This window comes from Vicugna pacos, chromosome 8 (genome assembly GCF_048564905.1).
Source record: "Vicugna pacos chromosome 8, VicPac4, whole genome shotgun sequence".
NCBI classification, from domain to species: Eukaryota; Metazoa; Chordata; class Mammalia; order Artiodactyla; family Camelidae; genus Vicugna; species Vicugna pacos.
The window spans coordinates 14,537,758-14,556,579 of NC_132994.1; the positions used below are offsets into that span (position 1 = coordinate 14,537,758).

The following is an 18,822-nucleotide window of genomic DNA, read 5'->3' on the forward strand; positions in this document are numbered from 1 at the left end:
TGTTCCAAAGGGGTAGAGACTCCTGTTCTTTTTTCAGTGCTTGATCTAAAAAGTGTCAGGACCTGAGGCTGGGGAGGGGAAGCTAAGGACACCAGCGGAGGTCTTGGAGGCAGCGGCATGGGTCTCAATCACCAGCCTAGCACAGAGGAAGTCAAAGCCCTAGGGAAACTGGCTTCTTTTAGATTTGGGCAGAGTGTCTTCCCAGAAATCTTTCTGATTTTCCAGGACTGATGAAGATGGGTTACATTAAGAGAATGAATTGACTGGTTACTTTAGGAGAAATAAAACTTGCTTGAGAAAACCACATGGATGCTCTAGTTTCAGCATCTATCCCCACACTGGCAAACAGAAAACAATGTCACACACAGAAAAGAAAGTTCACTGTAAAACACTCACCACCTGAGAAAACAGTACTTTAAACATCTCCATGTGAAACTGCCGTACTAAGAAAAGTCTCATTCCCCAAGTCTGATTCCTCACATTAAGGCTCAACTGAAAAAAAAGGTATATAAATTGAAAAAAACAACAACACTTTCATAGAGAGAAGTACTATATATTAACACTCTAACCAAACACTACACAGCTGGCTGAAGTTGTGGGAGAGAAGTTTTGGGGGATGAATTATGGAACAAAGGGGATTCACATCTAACAATTAATCTCTAAAGTCCTTGGCCAATGTCTCCCTTCTCATCCAGGCTGACAAATACCTCCCAGAAAATCCTTGGGAGGTATTCTAAGAGTAATTTTTCTCAAAGGAGGCAAAGTAGTAAGAAGGCAAGGTAAATTGCCTTCAGTACTCCTTTGATATGCTTATCTTTTTAATATTGGTGACAACATCCTGATCTGCAACAACACAATTTAAATGGAAATTTAAGATATATTACACACTTGCTGCCTTTAAAAATAGCAATGCACCAAGTGTAAAAAGATTTCATCAAGCATAATTTAACCTTTTCCTGATGATCCAAGGTCAGCATTATGAATTATCTATTTGTTCTGTGGTCTTAGGCAAGTCACAGGAACCTCTTTAAGCTTCAGTGTCATCTTTATCACTTGAATGATAGGTTTTATCTCATAGAATAATGATGGTGGATTAAATGAGATCATCGCTATAAAGCATTTAGCATAGAGACTTTTGCATTCTTAAAAGATTCAAAATGGTAGCTACTGGTACTTTTAACATATTTCCCTGCTCTTGACTGTGATCTAGAAAATTTAGCTGACCTATTATTGTAACTTCTGAAGAAGTCACTACATAGGATTTAAAACTTTAAAAGATGTATTTCTCTTTTAGGAAAACAAAAGATCTAAATCCCATTTCTTCTAATATGACAGACTTGATGTTAGAGAAAGACATCTCATAAATGCTGGAGACAGTGTGGAGAAAAGGGAACCCTCCTACACTGTTGGTGGGAATGTAGTTTGGTGCAACCACTATGGAAAACAGTATGGAGATTCCTTAAAAAACTAAAAATAGGGTTACCATATAATTCAGCAATCCCATGCCTAGGCATATATCCAGAGAAAACTCCAATTGAAAAAAATACGTGTACCCCAATGGTCATAGCAGCATTTTTTTTATAATAGCCAAGACATGGAAACAACCTAAATGCCCATTGACCAACACTTGGATAAAGAAGTTGTGGTATATATAATGGAATACTACCCAGCCATAAAAAAGAATGAAACAATGCATTTGCAGCAACATGGATGGACCTAGAGGTTATCATACTAAGTGAAGTCAGTCAGAGAAAGACAAGTATCATATGATATCATTTAACTGTGGAATCTAAAAAACTGACACAAATGAACTTATTCACAAAACAGAAAGAGACTTACAGACATAGAAAACAAACTTACAGTTACCAAAGGGGAAAGGGGTTGGGGAAGGGATAAATTGAGAGTTTGGCATTAGCTGATACAAACTACTATATATAAAAAGATAAATGACAAGGCCCTACTGTATAGCACAGGGAATTATATTCAGTAACTTGTTGATGTTGTTTAAGGGAGCTGTATAGCTTTATTTATCAAGCTGAGACATATATTCAGTAACTTGTAATAACCTATAATAAAAAAAAGTATCAAAAAGAATATATATATACATAACTGAACCACTATACTGTACACTGCAAACTAACAACATTGTAAATCAACTATACTTCAATTTAAAAAAAAGAATTCTCAGTATAAAAGACAAAAATGATGAAAAAAATTTTTTTAAATCTTTTAAGCACATAGCTGAATTGTCAGGAGACTAACTGGATCCTCTGGATGGCAAAAGAATCCTATACCTCTTGGTAAGCCAGGGCTGAAGAAAGAGTTTCCCTGAGGCCCATCCGTGAAGGTCTGGACTAGAGTGTGAGCTTTAAGCAGTGGAATTTTGAGGGTCAGAGGATAAGTCTGGAGCCCTGCAAAATACGAGGTTGGATTAGAGACCCCTGAAATCCCTGCCCCACCCCTGCAGAGAACAAACTGGGAAAAAAATCCAAGTTCTGGAGGCAGACAGTGGGTAAGGCTACTTGCCTGCCTTGTTCTTGACTCAGAGTCTGACAGAGAGGGTGGGAGGAAGGCATGCCCCTGAGAACTGCCCTCTAGGACATGTCTGGGATTAGAATTCACCCTATCTACAGGGCCTCACAAATAACCCCCTCTGTAGGAACATACCTTCCACCCAGGCCTCAGAGAACTCCCACAGATCAAGTTCCAAGGAGAGTACAAGCTCCCCAGCGCCCAGTTACCCAATACATGAGCAGCTCAACAGAAACAAGGTACAGAACCAGACCCGCAAGACTGTAGGAATTCTAATTACAGAAGAATATATAGTAAATGTGTTTAAAGAAATAAAACAAGTATCAAAAGTATGCCTAGGGAACATGAGATTTTCAAAACTTGCAAGCAGATGTGAAAAAGTACCAAACGGTATTTCTGGAAATAAAAAATAGAAAAATTAATTTCAGAAATTTAAGTGATAAGGCCAAAATTGAGATTGGCTATCACTGAAGAACGATTAGTGATTAAGACGAAATAGTAACTGTAGCGAACACAAAAGGTACATGCTGAATAACTTTTACCAAAATTCTAAAAATGTGATGAAATGGACAAATCCCTAGAACAATATAAATTACTGAAAATTATGTAAGAAGAAACAGAAACGTTACCAGAGAGTAGGTAGGTTCTTGTCTCGCACAGGAAAGAACTCAAGAGCGAGCCATGGTGAAGTGAAAGTAGATTTATTCAAGGAGATACACACTCCACAGACAGAGTGCAGGCCATCTCAGAAGGCAAGAAAGGCGGCCCCATAGTATGGGGTTGTTAATTTTTATGGGCTGGGCAATTTCATATGCTAATGAGTAGGAGGATTATTCCAACTGTTTTGGGGAAAGGGTGAAATTTCTAGGAATTGGGTCCCTGCCTACTTTTTGACCTTCTGTGGTCAGCTTGGGAACTGTCCTGGTGCCTGCGGGTGTGTCATTTAGCAACTAATGTATTACAATTAGCATATAATGAGGCTCAAGGTCTACTGGAAGTCAAATCGTCCACCATCTTGGGCCAAGTTGGTTCTAACCAGTTTATGTTGTATCCTCAAGGACTATGTCATTCTTTTAAAGGTTATGCCCTGCCTTTCTTCCCTCCTGTCTCAGAAAGTCTGAATCATCCTAAACCTTTACCTCCACTGAATCAGCAGTTAACATTTTTTCTAACTTAGAAAACAACAGGCCAGATAGATTTACAAATGAGTTTCACCAAACAGGTAGTTTCAATCTTATTATAAAGTCTTCCAGAAAGAGAAAAGTAAGATACTCTCTCCAAGTCATTTTATGGGGCACTTGACACTAAAAACCTTGACACTAAAAACCCACAAACACAACAGAAAAGAGGAAAGTTACAAGCTTACCTCAACTCTGAATATAAACGCAGATCCTAAACAAAACAAAAGCAAACTACAGACCATGACCAAGTTGAGGATAACTCAAGAGTAAGTTTAACATTTGAAAATTATTTCAGGAAATTACCATATGAACAGATTATACGCAGAATAAAAAATGTGTGCTGCAAAAGCCTAGAGTCAATGTAAAAAAATAAATTAAGCTTTGTAATACTCTTTGTAGGCTAATTACATCCTCATTGCATACCTGGTAATTCAAAATAGATAAAGCACTGAAAAGAGGCTAATTTCTTTCTTAAGTAGAAACATGCATATGCAAAAGCAGCATAAAAAGAAAAGCCAGGGGGGGAAATATACTTAAAAGTCCAAAAACAGCTGTCATTAAACACATTCCTCTCTTTATTCAAAAACATTTACTAGGCCTCTACTACATAGTTTGAGCACTGTACTTGACAAGATGCACAGTAATAAAAACAAAAAGGTACAGCCTTTTTCTTGCAGAGCTTAAAACTATTAACTGATAAAACAAAATACTTTGGTGGAAAAGTAAATTGTTGTGAACTTTCCAGAGTGTAATTTGGCAAAATGTATCAAAATAAAAAAATTTAAAAATGTATCAAAGTGAAAAAAAACATTCATAACCTTTGACTTCAGAAGTGTTTAGAGAGTTGGCCACGGCTTATGGACAAGCATCATATCTATAGTACAATTTAATTTTTTGTACAAAAAGCTGAATATATTATTTATGAAAACTGCTGAGTAACTAGTTTGTTCAGTCTCTAGTATCACAAAGTCAAACATGGTATTTTGCTTCTAAATTCAATTATATACACTGACAAGTGATTAAGCAATTTGTAAACAATTTTTTAAACTTTTTTTTGAGTTATAGTCAGTTTAGAATGTTGTGTCAATTTCCAGTGTAGAGCACAATTTTTCAGTTATACATGAATGTACATATATTCATTGTCACGTTCTTTTTTGCTGTGAGCTACCACAAGATCTTGTATATATTTCCCTGTGCTATACAATATAATCTTGTTTATCTATTCTACATATACCTGTCAGTATCTAAGCAAATTGTAAACAATTAATTACCATTTATAGAATATGTTTTTAAAACAATCCTTGCCCAGCAGGATAATAGCTTTATTTCTAAAATCACTGAATCTTTGCATAAACTGAAAAACAAAGGCATACATATTTCATTTTATTCTGCATTTTAAAAAATACCATCACTTGTTTCCTTTAAAAATTTTTCATCCATTCAAAAATATTTTGAAGCTCAACTGTTCAATTTAAGGTGGAATGTAGAAATTTCATAGTATTTAAATTAAACATTATCCTTGTCTTGACTGAGCCTAAGAACTCTAGTGTAGTCCCTGATGGCCTCTTGGTCATGCTTTTCCTAAGATGTGGAATCTCATCTTCATTGGTCATCACCAGCTATGTCTAAATGAGCCCATTTAGAATGAGTCCCCTTCAGCTACGTTGTGGCTGCACACAGCCCTGTAGATCTATACTGTCCACTGTTATTAACAGCAGTGAGCTGACAATCTATAACCTGTCTTATGCAATTTTCAAACAGAGACATCCTCCAGACGTGGTCCTCCATTTCAATGTTGGCCTCAAATAGTTCGGTATGCCACTGGAATGAACTGGTAAAACTTCCAGTGACAGATGACCCTCACCAAAGCTATGTCTATGGCACCTGTTAAGGTCACATTTCTGATGAATGCTGAAGATGTGCACATGATACAGAATGTCAGCTAATATCCTTTGCTCAGCATCAATGTTATCGACTTGTATGGTCTTCCTGTTCTTGGCTCTAATGACCTCTAATGACATCTCCCGACTAGTTGGACTTATTATGCCTTGGGTAACGTTCACAAAGAGGACCAGATCTACTACATTAAGCAGCAAGCTGAACTTTGTAGCAGACATGATGGCTGAGCATACTGCAGCTCCTCCCATTTCAGCCTTCATGAGGTTGATGTCTGCAGCTGCCTTGATATGACTACTACCAGGGTCAAAGGACATTCCCTTCCCACAAGCATCAGTGGCATGTTACTTGCATTAAGGCTGCCCCTATAATGAATTTTCAAGAAGACTGGAGGTTTATTCCATCCTTTGGCCACATTCAAAAAGATCCAATTTCTGGTTCTTCATTCCAAGACTTCAGTGTGATCTGGACTTGAGCTTTACTCTTAGCACTTTAGAGATTGTTCTGGATTATTTCTGCAAATATGGCAGGCATCATCTCATGGGCTCTAGTCTCCATCATGCAGAAGGCCAACTGCTGCCCAGAAGCGAACAGGACTCCTTTCTGCCAGGCCTACTGATCCCCACTTCCATGTAGCTAAGTGAATACAAGAGATTTCTCTTTCTGCTTTACCTCCTCACATTTATTTAAGGCAAGATGTGCCCTTTCCACTGCAGCCCAAGCATCTCCCCATGGACCCTCCTCCACAGATGGGATCTCTTCATCACGAAGTTGCTTGCACTCTGCTGGAATAGTATGTGTGATGTTTTCTTTGCCTTCATTCTGGTTTCCCTGATCATTTAGTTCATCTGCCTTTTTGCCTAGGATAACAGGATGGCGGGGAAGTTAGAATGCAGGCCATAAAAGGTTCATGTTCTGCCTGCCTTCAGGTGTGGCTCAAAATGATCAAATTTCTCTTGACTTTCCAGAAATCAGTTTATCAAAATTACCTCCTGTCCATGTGAACTGTGGAGCATCTTCTTTTCCTCTGGCAAAGACTCCTACAGCAAGGCCCCCTGTCCTGGCTGTGATGGGGAGACCTTACCTCCAGGCCCAGATGGGGGCTGTTATCATCTTACGAACTGGAAACAGCCTCAGGCTTCAGACAAAGAGTCACACGAATGAATGTTATGTAGCCATTAATTGTTACGTTTGCAAGTCACGTTAATGGCGAGGGAAATTGTTCACAAAAGTAAAACATTGAGGGGAAAAAAGCAAAATCAATACTATTCATGACTGAATATCATAGATATTACAAATCATGTTTCAGAATGACAGAAGTCAACAGCATAATTGTTAAAAGTCACTCTGGAGTGTGATCTGGGCTTGAATCTCTCTTCTCCCACTTATGAGCTTTGTGAACACGGGCAACTTTTAAAATATTTCTGTGATTCACTTTCCTCATTGTACCCTAGTGCCTCCATTAAATAAATAAATAAACCTAATCACCTCTCTCCTAACAAAAAAGTAAAAAAAAAAAGTTTCCTCACTCTAACAAAGGTAGATAATGACAGTACTTATATTAGGGACTCCTGAAAAGATTCAACGAGTTCATGTGTACAAAGTGCTCCAAGAGTGACTATCACATTGCAAATAGCAATAAACATTAGCTATTATTATTATTAAATAATATAAGAAACTGTTTATGGCATCAATGAAGAAAGCAGGATTTAACATTACACACAATATGATTCTAGTTTTGTAAAACCAACTGCCTTCTCTCCTGACGCTCCTCCCTACTCCCGCTCTCCTAAGCACACATCAAAGAAAACACTGGTAGGAAACACACCCAAATGCTAACGCTGAAGGGTTTGATGCAGGAACTGCCTTTTTTCTTTCTTTTTAGTTTTTAAATTTCCAACAATCACTATGTATTTCTTTTAAAATTGGAGAAAGATGCTGATTTTTTTTTAAAGGCTTCCCATTCCTTCTAGCTGAACCACAGTCCTCCGCCTCAGTGCTAGCGTGCTCATTTTTCTTGCACAGAGATCCAATTTAGGGACATAACTTTCAGGTTAGTAGGTAAGATAAGGAAGTGATTACTAAACGAAAACATACCAGAAATATCAGAATGATGTCTAAAGGAAAACACATCAGAAAGGAAAAAGGGGCAGGTTCCCACATCATGGAGGAGAAAAGTAATTTCAGTATTTCCATATAGAGAAACAGGTCAGCTAGTGATAACACTCATGATAAAAGCCAGCACAGGGGTAAGGAAAACGCGCCCCCCCCCCATCTCGCCCCCACTCAGCTTTAATTTGCTTAGGTTTTATGTTTGTGGCCTACCAAAGTCAAGATGTCCTACATACATAGGGGCAAAAAATTTGAGTAAGGGCGAATGGCACAGATGTGTCTGAAAACAAAGCCTATTTTAAAAATAAAATAGATGGGGGGCAGGGTATAGCTCAGTGGTAGAGTGCACGCCAAGCATGCATGAGGTTCTGGGTTTGATCTTCAGTATCTCCACTAAAGATAAATAAATTTTAAAAACCTATTTACCTTTTCCCTAAAATAAAATGAAATATAAATAAAAATTTTAAAAATAAATAAAATTAAAAAAAATAAAATAAAGTATATGATTTGAAGAAGGAATAATAAACCAAAGTCACCTTTCTTTTCGTTTGGATATATTTTTGTCTTTATGAATCAATCTACTACAACAACAGGGTCCCTGGAGCACTGTCATATTTTCTGCCTGCCCAGCACCTTTTGAACACCTTTGAAATGTCTGAGGCATATCTGTCTTTATTGGTCCCACTCCCCTAAGTCAGAAGCCAGAATGCTTGTTTCCCCAGCCAGCTGTGAAGCTTAAAGAAGGAAATCCCAGCCTGCTTTCCCCAAGCCCTTTCTCAGACTTTTCAGTTCATTTCACTGTGACTTCTAAATTTGAATGTAGAAATGGAGTGGAACTCCTGTAAAAAGTGAGTAAGAATGCAAAATTTGGTCAGACGCTACAACGAATTCTGGGAGCCACACAGACGGATGAATTTCTTTTTTAAGCCAATCGCTATCAACCATGAAAAACAAAAACAAGTCTACAAATCCCTCAGGGACATCTGAAAGCATTATTAATGATGTTACACGTATCCTGAACAACAGAGGAACAGGAAATAATATGAATTTTTAAAAATACAGTTCATTTCTGTAATCAGCTCTATACTGCAAATTACCACTTCATCGTAGTAAATTTGCAAGTGTATTAGGAAGCTTAAAAAGATCTTTTAACACCTGTTTTAGGGACACCAACCGCCTCATATTAGGCCCTCTGCACATTTAGAAAACAAGATTCATTTACCAAGTCGGCTTACATTTTAAAACATGAATGCATTCAGTGATAATTTTATTTTGCAGAGTAGACAGAAGCACAAGGGAGCTTCTAAATGTTGGCTCTCATTATACTTCCAATTATTTCAATTATTTCAGATTATGCATAAGGCAATTTCCCCTCTGACAAAATTCTGGATAAATATATCCATGGGAATCCAAATAGCAGCAGTCTTTGTACATATGGTAAATTATGTTCTTGGGGGGAAAAAGCTGTAAGTTAGTTGATGTAATATGAATTTGATTTTCTTATGGAAACACTATTATAACAAAGACTTGAGTAACCAAACTCATTCCAACTTTATATATGTGATGACAAACATTTAATCAACTCTTCTGCATTATTTCAAACATAATTTCAAAAACATTAGGCAACCAAAATAATAAAACTATGCTGAGTATGATTCCTGATTGATTTCACATTAAAAATCAGAAATTAAAGAAACAAATCTTTCTTTGGATAAAGTTAAGATATCCATTTACCTGACAAGCCAATGAATCCTTTCTTAAGGACTTTCTTCTTAGGCGTGGCTTTTCAATAGCCATGTTTGTCCTGCCTAACTCTGGGCCCTAATCCTGTCCAATGGAGATAAGTCCTGACCTATTAGAATTGTCTGTCACATCATGGAACTAAGATTTTTGGGGGGGGGGGGAGGGTCACTTTAATGTTTTTTTAAGAGTCATTTTTGCTAAGCTTTTTTATATTTAAAGAACTAGATAAGAGCTTTGTCTAACTAAAAACCATAGGATTTTGGATTTTCTTACGATTCCAGCTCCTCAACACCACCAGCTCTACTTTGAACCAAAATGTTAAGGCAAGGATGTCTTTAAGATTACGATAACCAACACTGACTTCTTCAGCATTTTCTATCCATCCATCCACCCTTAAAGTGTGAATTTATGCCATTAACAAGCTTCAAAGCTTTGAAGTAAATGGTGGCCAAACTCAAAAACAATTAGTTATTGTGTATATATTAAAGCTTCTCACCTCAACTTCAAGTTTTATATGTTGTCTTATATATGACAGTAATAAAATGAACTATAACCAGTGTGATGACTTCTTGATTTGTATCCCTGCTACCTCCTGGCCCTAACTTTCAGATGGAGTCTGGCTGCCCTCTTACACCTTTCTTCCCTAGTTGGTACCAGTATGTTCCCTTTCTTAGGGCTCAAAGGATAAGCCTTGTTCTAGCCTACCACCTTGCATAGACTGCCTTTATTTTAATTTTTTGGTATGCCATCCAATATTTTTAAAACTTTTTTTATCCTGAAATAATTTTAGACTCAGAGCAAAGTTGCAAAAATTGTATAGAGCATTCCCATAGACCCATAACCAGCTTCTCTTAATATTAACATTGTACATAATCGCAGAACAATTACCAAAATCAAGAAATTCATATATATACATACTTACTAAGTAAATTACAAAACTCACCAGTTTTTCCACGATCATTTTTCATTTGTTACATTTAGATCTCTAACCTATTTGGAGTTTATTCTTATGTATAATGTGAGATATGGATCTAATTTTACCTTTTTTACAAATAGTGACCCAATTATTCATAGCAGCATTATTCATAATAGCCAAAAACCCCCAAAATAGCCAAAATATCCATTAACTGATGAATGGATAAATAAAATATGGTATACTCATACAATGGAATATTATTCAGCAATAAAAAGGAAGGAAGCATTGATACATGCTACAACATGAACGAACCTTCAAAACATTGTTAAGTGAAAGAAGCCAGTCACAAAAGGCCACGTTGCAATCATTTTTCAAAACTCTGTCATTTCAACTTGTATGTCCCTTCCATCCAGGAGGTGCTTAATAAGAGAATTTATAAATATCCAGTTATAAAAGTCTTCCTCTTTTTTGTTTTTGTCCATAAACTGTGACTTCTAGCATTAAAGTGTCCTACTTTGTCATATTTAATGCTCTGGAGCTTACATTCTATGTTGCCTGAAATCAGGACCTCTACCACTTCTTTTTCTTTCCATTTACACAATATACTTTTGTCCATCTTTCATTTTTAGAGCATCTGTTTTAGCTAGGTCTCTGATATAAAAGATATACTTGGCTTTTATATTGTGAACCAAACTGTAAATCTTTTTCTTCTAATAGGTAAATTAAGCCCATTCACATTTATTGCTATATCTGATGTGTTGAGTCACAACTCAATCATAATATTTTATAACCATAAAACATGCTTTTCCATCTTTCTTTCTCAACAAGAAGTATCTACTGACATTTAGGGAAGTTTCTTACTTTTGTTCTAGTGTTTATCTTTGAAACTACACTTCTAAACATCCTTTATTTAACTAGTCACCATCTAGATTATCAGGTTTTTCTTTCATGGAGAGTATTCTTTAACATCCTCTTATTGCAGATATAACGTTTTCTATTTTCACTTTTCCCCACCCCTTCTCCTCCCATATTTTGGTTACATTATTTCTACTTTGCACAGTACATAATAGTCTTCTACCATCATGCCCATTACCATTCTAGACTAATATGCACATCTTTATATTTTTAAAGGCCATGATCAGTGCTGGTCCTGTGCAGATTTTTCTCAGCCATTACCTGGGAATCCTCTAGTATAGGGGTCAACATACTTTTTTTTTTTGCAAGAGACCAGATGGTAAAGACTTGGGTTTTGTGGTCTGTGTGGTTCCTCCTAGTGCAATCCAACCCTGCCAATATAGCACAAAAGCAGCCACAGACAACGTGTAAACATATGGCCATGACTGTGTTCCAATAAAATTTTATTTACAAAAACAGGTAGCAGGCCATAGTTTGTTGATCTTTGCTCTAGTACATTCTTCAAGAAGGGTTGACATGTGCAGGATTCATTCTCGTACAGTCAAAACTGTCTCACTATTGCTGTAATATCTGAAGGACAGCTAGGCTGGATATAAAATGCTTGATTCATACTTTCTTTCATTGAGGTACTTTTTTGGTTTTGTTTTTTTAATGCTGTTCCACTGTTGCCTTGATTTGTGTGTAGATTTTTCAGTCTGATGCTAGTCTAATTATTTTGCCTTTGTAAGTTATTTGACCTTTGGGTGGGCCTAGAGAACGTGAGAATTTCACCTTTCTTTTTGAAATCTAATAGTTTTAGTATGATATGTCCAAAGTTGATTGTTCTAGGTTAACTTTCCCAGGTACACAGGGCACCCTCTCAGTGTGCAGAGTCAGGTCTTTTTCTATTTGTGGAAAATTTTCACAGGTGTGTGGACTCAGCTTTTTTGTATTTCTGAATTTTTTTTATTAGTTTTAAGTATTAGCTCTGCACCATAAAAAATTTTAATGACCCCTTCTTTACCTCTTTCATTCCCAACACATTCTCTTGGACCTGATGGATGGCAGAATATGCCAGCACAAAATAGGCCACTGTGGCATAAAGATTATTTAGAGTTAAAGGCACTTGAAAAACAGCAAGAGCAAATAAAATACTGACTTTCCTTTTCTTACAAGCAGGAGATGAAATTCCCACATGAAAGATGTCTTCCCTGAACCAGAAGGAAAGTAACATTCTTATCATCAAGGAAAGTAGAGACTGAAAGAATATAGAATATATAAAGAATATAAAGAATATATTAAAGAATATACAAAAATAATTACCTTCCTTTAGCCTCTCTACATATAGTTACTTTTCCATAATTGCTTCTCTCTGTTCAACTTACTATCAGAGCCTTTCTTTGGGTCTTCATTCCTTAGGAGGGCTCTTGTGCCATGTAAAATTTATATAAATTGGTCTGCTTTTCTCCTGATCATTTGTCTTATGTCAGTTTAACTCTCAGGGCCAGCCAAAAAACCCTAAGAGGATAGGGTTCAAAATCTGTCTCCCTTTCAGACAACTTTTAACTTCTTTATGTCATTTTCATTTTCTTAGTTATTTTCCTATCTTTCCTTGAACCATTTATTAAATTTTCATTAGAGTATTTTCACTTGAGGCACTTTTTAATTAATTATTTCTGAGATAATTTTTTTCTTTTTCTTCCATTTCTTTCCTGAGTTCAATTAACTCATTTATCTTGGGTTTTGTCCATTTTGCATTTCTGATTCAGGGTAGTTTTTCATATCCTCAGTCACTTATATGAGCATCCAAAATTCCATTTGGAGTGTGAACGGACAATTTTCTTTTGCTTTGTGGGGAGAATTTTCCTGAATTTATGTTTGTGATTTTTCATTTTTGGATTTTCTGTAAAATTTCCCTACTGACTTGACCTTCCTTTTGTTCATTTTTATGATATTGACAAGCTTTATAAAATTCGCATTTCAAAAAGCACCCTTTTCTGTCAGTCTAGCAAATTCCAAGAGCTTTAGTGGGGCTTTCTGTCCCAGTGTTTCCGTGGTGGGAAAGAGGTGTAAGTCCTCTAACTGTGTGACTCTCTTTCATCTTACAGGACCCTAAATTTCCCTTTTCTTTTCTCCTTCATCCTCTAATTCCTAAAAAGTACTTCATTTCATCTTGCTTTGTTTTCCCCTCTAGAAGATACCCTTTTGAAAGACCGTTTCATTAAGTGATGCCTACCCTTTTAAATCACGCTGGCCCCTTTGTATTGTGTTTGTCTCTAAATGGTGTACCTGCCCCTACAACATCTGGCCCTTTAAATCACATGTACTCTAAAATCCCTTCTCTATACTCCATGCTTTGATCTGCTTGGACATGTTTCTAGCATTTTAAAATCTGGGCTGAATTTATCTTTCTATTGGCCATTCCAACTCACTCTTAGGTCCCTTTGCTAGCATCTCCTGACACCGTCTGCAGTTTTTTCATTAGCCTGCTTTTGCTCACCAAAAGCCTTGTGGCAGAATGGCAATGGGGCAGATGTATAGGGAACTGAGCTTTGGAACCTGTTGATATTTTTCCTATGAACTCACAGTTATTTTGCAGTTTGGCATTCTTTGTCTCCAAGTAACGCTAAAGGTGTGGTTTTGTGTAACATTTTCATAGCTGGGAAGATGTTTCATATGGTTTTCACTTTGGGAGGCTGATGACTACACAGCTACCGCTGTTTCCTGCTACCTGGAGGTGTTTGGGAACATTTTTAAACTAGGGGTGATCAGAGGATGGAGAAAGAGAGGGATACAAAATTTTTAGTTAAAAAAAATGGCCAGTTAAAGGAGAAAAGCAGGGCTCCAGCTGACCGTTGTCGAGACTGTGGTAACATGAGATGTGGAAACCTGTCATTTAGGTATCCAGGGTCAAACTCAGGCTGTGGCTTCCCTGCTTGGACCTTGACACCTGACAATGCAGAGTTTTGAGTTTTGCTCTGGGAGGGAGGACACAAACAACTTGGTTTACAAAACTGAGAAGAAGTATCATCTTTACACTGAGACTCTCTAAGCCTTCTACCTGATGAAATGAAAGTAATCATCAACTGAAGGATGAAATTTAATAAACTTTCATATATCCAAAGCAAGTTTAGTTTAAATGGATTTTTAAAAATACCTAAACTCCAAATAGCAAGTTGTGTTTGGACACCATCACTGGGTTAAAAAGAAACAATAAAGTTAAGGAGAAATGAAAAATCCAGTCAACGGTTGAGCCAGCCCTACTGTCATTAAACACAATTTCCTTTCCATTTCATGCAACTCTAAAAGTAAAAACAAAGCCACAATCCATTTGCCTCCAAAAAACCACTCTGCAATTTGTGACCTGCACCACTGACAACATTTAGGAGACAGCTAAAAATGTAGGGGTATTTAATTCTATTATGACCTAAGGTAGTTCATTCCCTCACCATGATACTCGCCCCCCCCCCCAAAATCTGACTCCAAAGACAGTAATGGTGAAATATGATGCCAATTACATTAATTATAAAAATGGCCACAACTTGCTTTTATTATTTACAAAGTGCTTTCACACAGGAAGGGTAGTTCTTATTCTCCTACTGATGGAGATTAGAAACCAAGGTTCAATTATAAAGACCGAAAGATGACACTAAAAGTCCCTGCTTTGAATTCTTCAAATATGTGGCAATGATGGATAAAATGTAAAGTAAGAAAATTCCAAGTCCTAGCTACACTCAACAAACAAGTTAAGCATTTCCTTGGACCAGAAGCACACATCACTAAGTCAGTGTGCAGCCAGGGGCCTGATGTGGCTGAAGTCAAGGCCAGGGTCCAGGGTGGGCGGAATAATGTTCACGGAAGGAGACCCAAGAAAGTTCCTGCTTTCCATCTTCCTGCTGGAGGTTAGGACTTGCACAGACTCCACATTTACAGAAATGGCAAAAGGCCCAGCTGCCTGCTGCTTTAGCGGGTGATCTGCAGGAAGCCCTAGGATCACCACAGAGACCCATCATTCTGGCCTCGGTGCTGTGAGGTAGGTTGAAGTAGCTACAAACTACCGGGAAGGCAGAGCAGGTTGTGGGGGCGCTAAGGGGGAGAAAAGAAAACTTACACAAGGTGAGCTTGCAAAACTACATTCTGAAACACATGAGGAAGTAGAACCCTGAAATAGCGACAAAATTAACTAGAAGATTAGACAACTCCAGACAAAATTAAAATAACAGAAGAAATGAAAAAGACTTAAAAGCAGGTATGTTTAATAGCCTCAAAAAGATTTCTCAAACTTGCTATCATCTATAGAGAACAGATTGGTAGTTGCCAGAGACAGGGAGTGGGGAAGGGGCAGGCAAAACAAGTGAAGAGGGTCAGAAAACACAAATTTCCAGTTACAAAATGTCCTGAGGGTGTAAGGTACAGCACGGTGACTACAGTTAATACTGTATTGTATACTTGAAAGTCGCTAAGAAAGTAACTCTTAAAAGTCCTTGTCACAAGACAAAAAATTCTATAACTATGTATGGTAACGAATGTTAACTAGACTTATTGTGATGATCATTTTGCAATATGTACAGATACTGAATCACTACATTGTACACCTGAAGCTCATATAATGTTATATTCAATTATACCCCAATTTTAAAAAAATTGGTATCTTGGAAATGAAAAAAATACATCCATTGAACTAAAACTCAATAGTTGGGATAAACACCAGCATGAGTGAACTGGACAAGTTAGAAGTGAAGAATTTATCCTGAACACGTACACACACAGACATACACACAAAAGAAGATTTGAGACAGGAGAATAGATTGGAAGACTCCAGTACATGTGTAATAACAGGAGGTCAACAGAAGGAAATGAGGCGGGGAAGATCATGGAGGTTTAACATAGAATAATGGCTAGTGATTTTCCAGAACTAATTAAAGACAGGAGTCCTCAGTTGGAGTGGTCTCAGAATACTAAGTAGAAAAAAATTTTTTTAAATCCATGCTCAGACATCCCTGTAAAACTACAGGACATCAAGCATAAAGTTAAAATCTTCCAGACCAGTACGAGAAAAGAGATGGATTCCATCTGCAGAGGGACAGCAAATAATGCTACAACAGCTGTCTTATCAACAGAAATAGATGGCAGAAGGCAATGAGTGATAGATCTTCAAACTGAAAAAGTGCTCAGAATTCTCTACTGAGCTTAGCCATCACTCAAGAACAAAATGAAGACATTTCAGACAGAAAGTCTAAGAGAGTTTAGTACACACAGACCATCTGTGAACAGAATACTAAAGGATATGGGATGTCAGACAAAAATAAAAAGCATGACACAGATAGGTGTATATGTGATGCATAATATAATATTTAAAACTAATCATTTGTTTTCCAGTGAAACAAAAACAGTGGACAATTACAATGGGGCAGATGTGGGGTAAGGGGGAGGAAAGTGCTTAGTGGGTAGTTAAAATACAGTAAGTTTCTTTCTTGCTTGTTCAAAAAATGTAAAGATACTGAACAATTTTGTTTTTATTAGAACACTTTATATATTTAAAAATTCTAAGAGCAATCTCTAAAGAAGAAACCTGTAAGCTATTGCTTCTAAGCCAGCTGAGAAAATCTTTTACAAAGAGATGGAATAACTATCAAGATGACAGAGAACAAGAAAAAAGAAAAAAAAGAAGAAAAGATCAAGTGTGACAACCAAAAACCATATCCCCCATCCACCCACAAAGATGACAGACTTCAGTCCAACTGCATTATTAGTTACAATAATGTAAGTAGATTTAGCTTATCTATTTAAAATAAAAATAGCAAGAACCATGTCTTCTATTTCAATGCTCTATTTCTGCTAAAATCATTAGTATATTTGGGGAACTTCATGCTGAAAAAGCAGCTGATGGTTCAAATGGACAGTATCTCAGCTGTATATTGCCTTTACAGATGGCTTCCAAGCTGCAGCTAAATGAGAAGGAAACAATAATTTAAGATCAATAGGACGAGAGTCAGAAACACTGGGACTATGGACAAATGTTTATGAAGAACTTCATTCAGCTCTAAAGAGACAAGAAAAAAGGCACTGACGCATAAACGTGACTTAACGAATTCTTTACTTCAGTTTAGACCGTGTTCTGCTATTACAGCTTCAAACAATACACCAGACATCCTTTTGCATGCTACAGACTAGTCAACCTGCCTTAAATTGTTGAAAGCAAACTTCTGAGGCTCACTGCACAGAGCCCAGACTGAAGCTACAGAAACATTTTCCCTGATGTCCCAACATAATCACTGCTCTGTGACCTTCACTTCCAACTCCTAACCTGGAAGGAAGCCATGCGCTGACCTCTAAGAAGATGCCAGCCTTTGGCTGGATGCTAACCTGTCTTCTTCAGGCTAACTTAACCCACAAGCTTTCACACAACTGTGACTCCTTCAACTCTCGATGATTAGAACAAGTTAATTTTTGAGCTGGAGGAAAGAGACACCAGGGGTCTCAGCAGGTAAGTCACTTGTGCCCAGTGGTACCAACTGCAGGTACAGCAGCTGAGACCAGAACCCAGACCCACCTCCTGCCCCCACATCAGGGCTTTTCCCCACTGCATCAATGTCAGGTCTACAAGAGCAAGGACCAAAGGGAGAAAGTAACTTCATTCTTGTTCCTCATAACTCTACTGGCCTAGCCTAGCCCCCAACACTTGTCTATTCTACATCCCTTTGCTGAGCAATTAGTGGTTACTAGGTGGGCTCATGAGACGTTCTCAGTGGAGGCTCAGAATAGTTTTCCTTCTGATCCATCACTCCCTTGAAAACTTCCTAAGCTACTACTTCCCCTCGAGCCAGAAAAGCTCTTTCAAACAACACGGTAGCTTCCTCCAATGGGAGAAGCGACTTCAGTCATTTCAATCCTAGTATCTCTGTTTCTAAAAGAAGACATGTATCTTTAGTGTCTTCTTTAAGAAAGCAAGACCCACCACCAGGAAGCCACCTGACTAAATGCAGCCACGCTCAGCATGTGGGAAAGAACACTTTGTTAATGGCTCTGGGCAAGGGGAGAGGCTCACATTTTAGGAAACTTTCTTGGAGTAACCATACTGACAAATAAAATAAATGCAAAGGCAAAACCACTGGAAAATTCCTAAGCCACAGGTGTTTCAGTGGGACCCAGAGTCAGAAACAGAAGTTGAAACAGAAAGTAGAAGAAACCTGAGGGAGAGCAGAGAAGAAGAGAGAAGCAGAGAAATCCAAGGTTGTGCAGAGAACATTCCAAGGGTCCTCCTCTTCCTTTTCTCTCACAGCCTACATGACAGTGTTTTCCATTCACCTGCCTCTCCATGAAGGGGTGACTTAGGTCTCAGGCAGGAAGAGCCAAGGGCCAGACAGCACCCTGACCCCACTTTGCCTGACCTCTCTTTGTGGCGTAGAAAGGTCTCGTGACAGATTTCATTCTCTTGGAGAGAAAGAAAATTACATTATGTGGCTACATCTATGCTCTCCTTCAGTTAAACACTTTCAAGATGTTCAAAAGAAATAAGGATCTAGTCCCTTTAAGGGATAAAGTTAA

General features: G+C 37.6%; 1 protein-coding gene and 1 pseudogene across 4 annotated transcripts in view; both read right to left on the reverse strand.

Annotated features, from left to right (window-relative positions):
- UBE3D (ubiquitin protein ligase E3D) overlaps positions 1-18,822 on the reverse strand; it is a 605,228-nt gene that overhangs the window by 499,010 nt on the left and 87,396 nt on the right. The gene's annotated exons all lie outside the window — the stretch shown is intronic.
- Positions 5,134-6,167, reverse strand: LOC140697891 (cytosol aminopeptidase pseudogene; annotated as a pseudogene).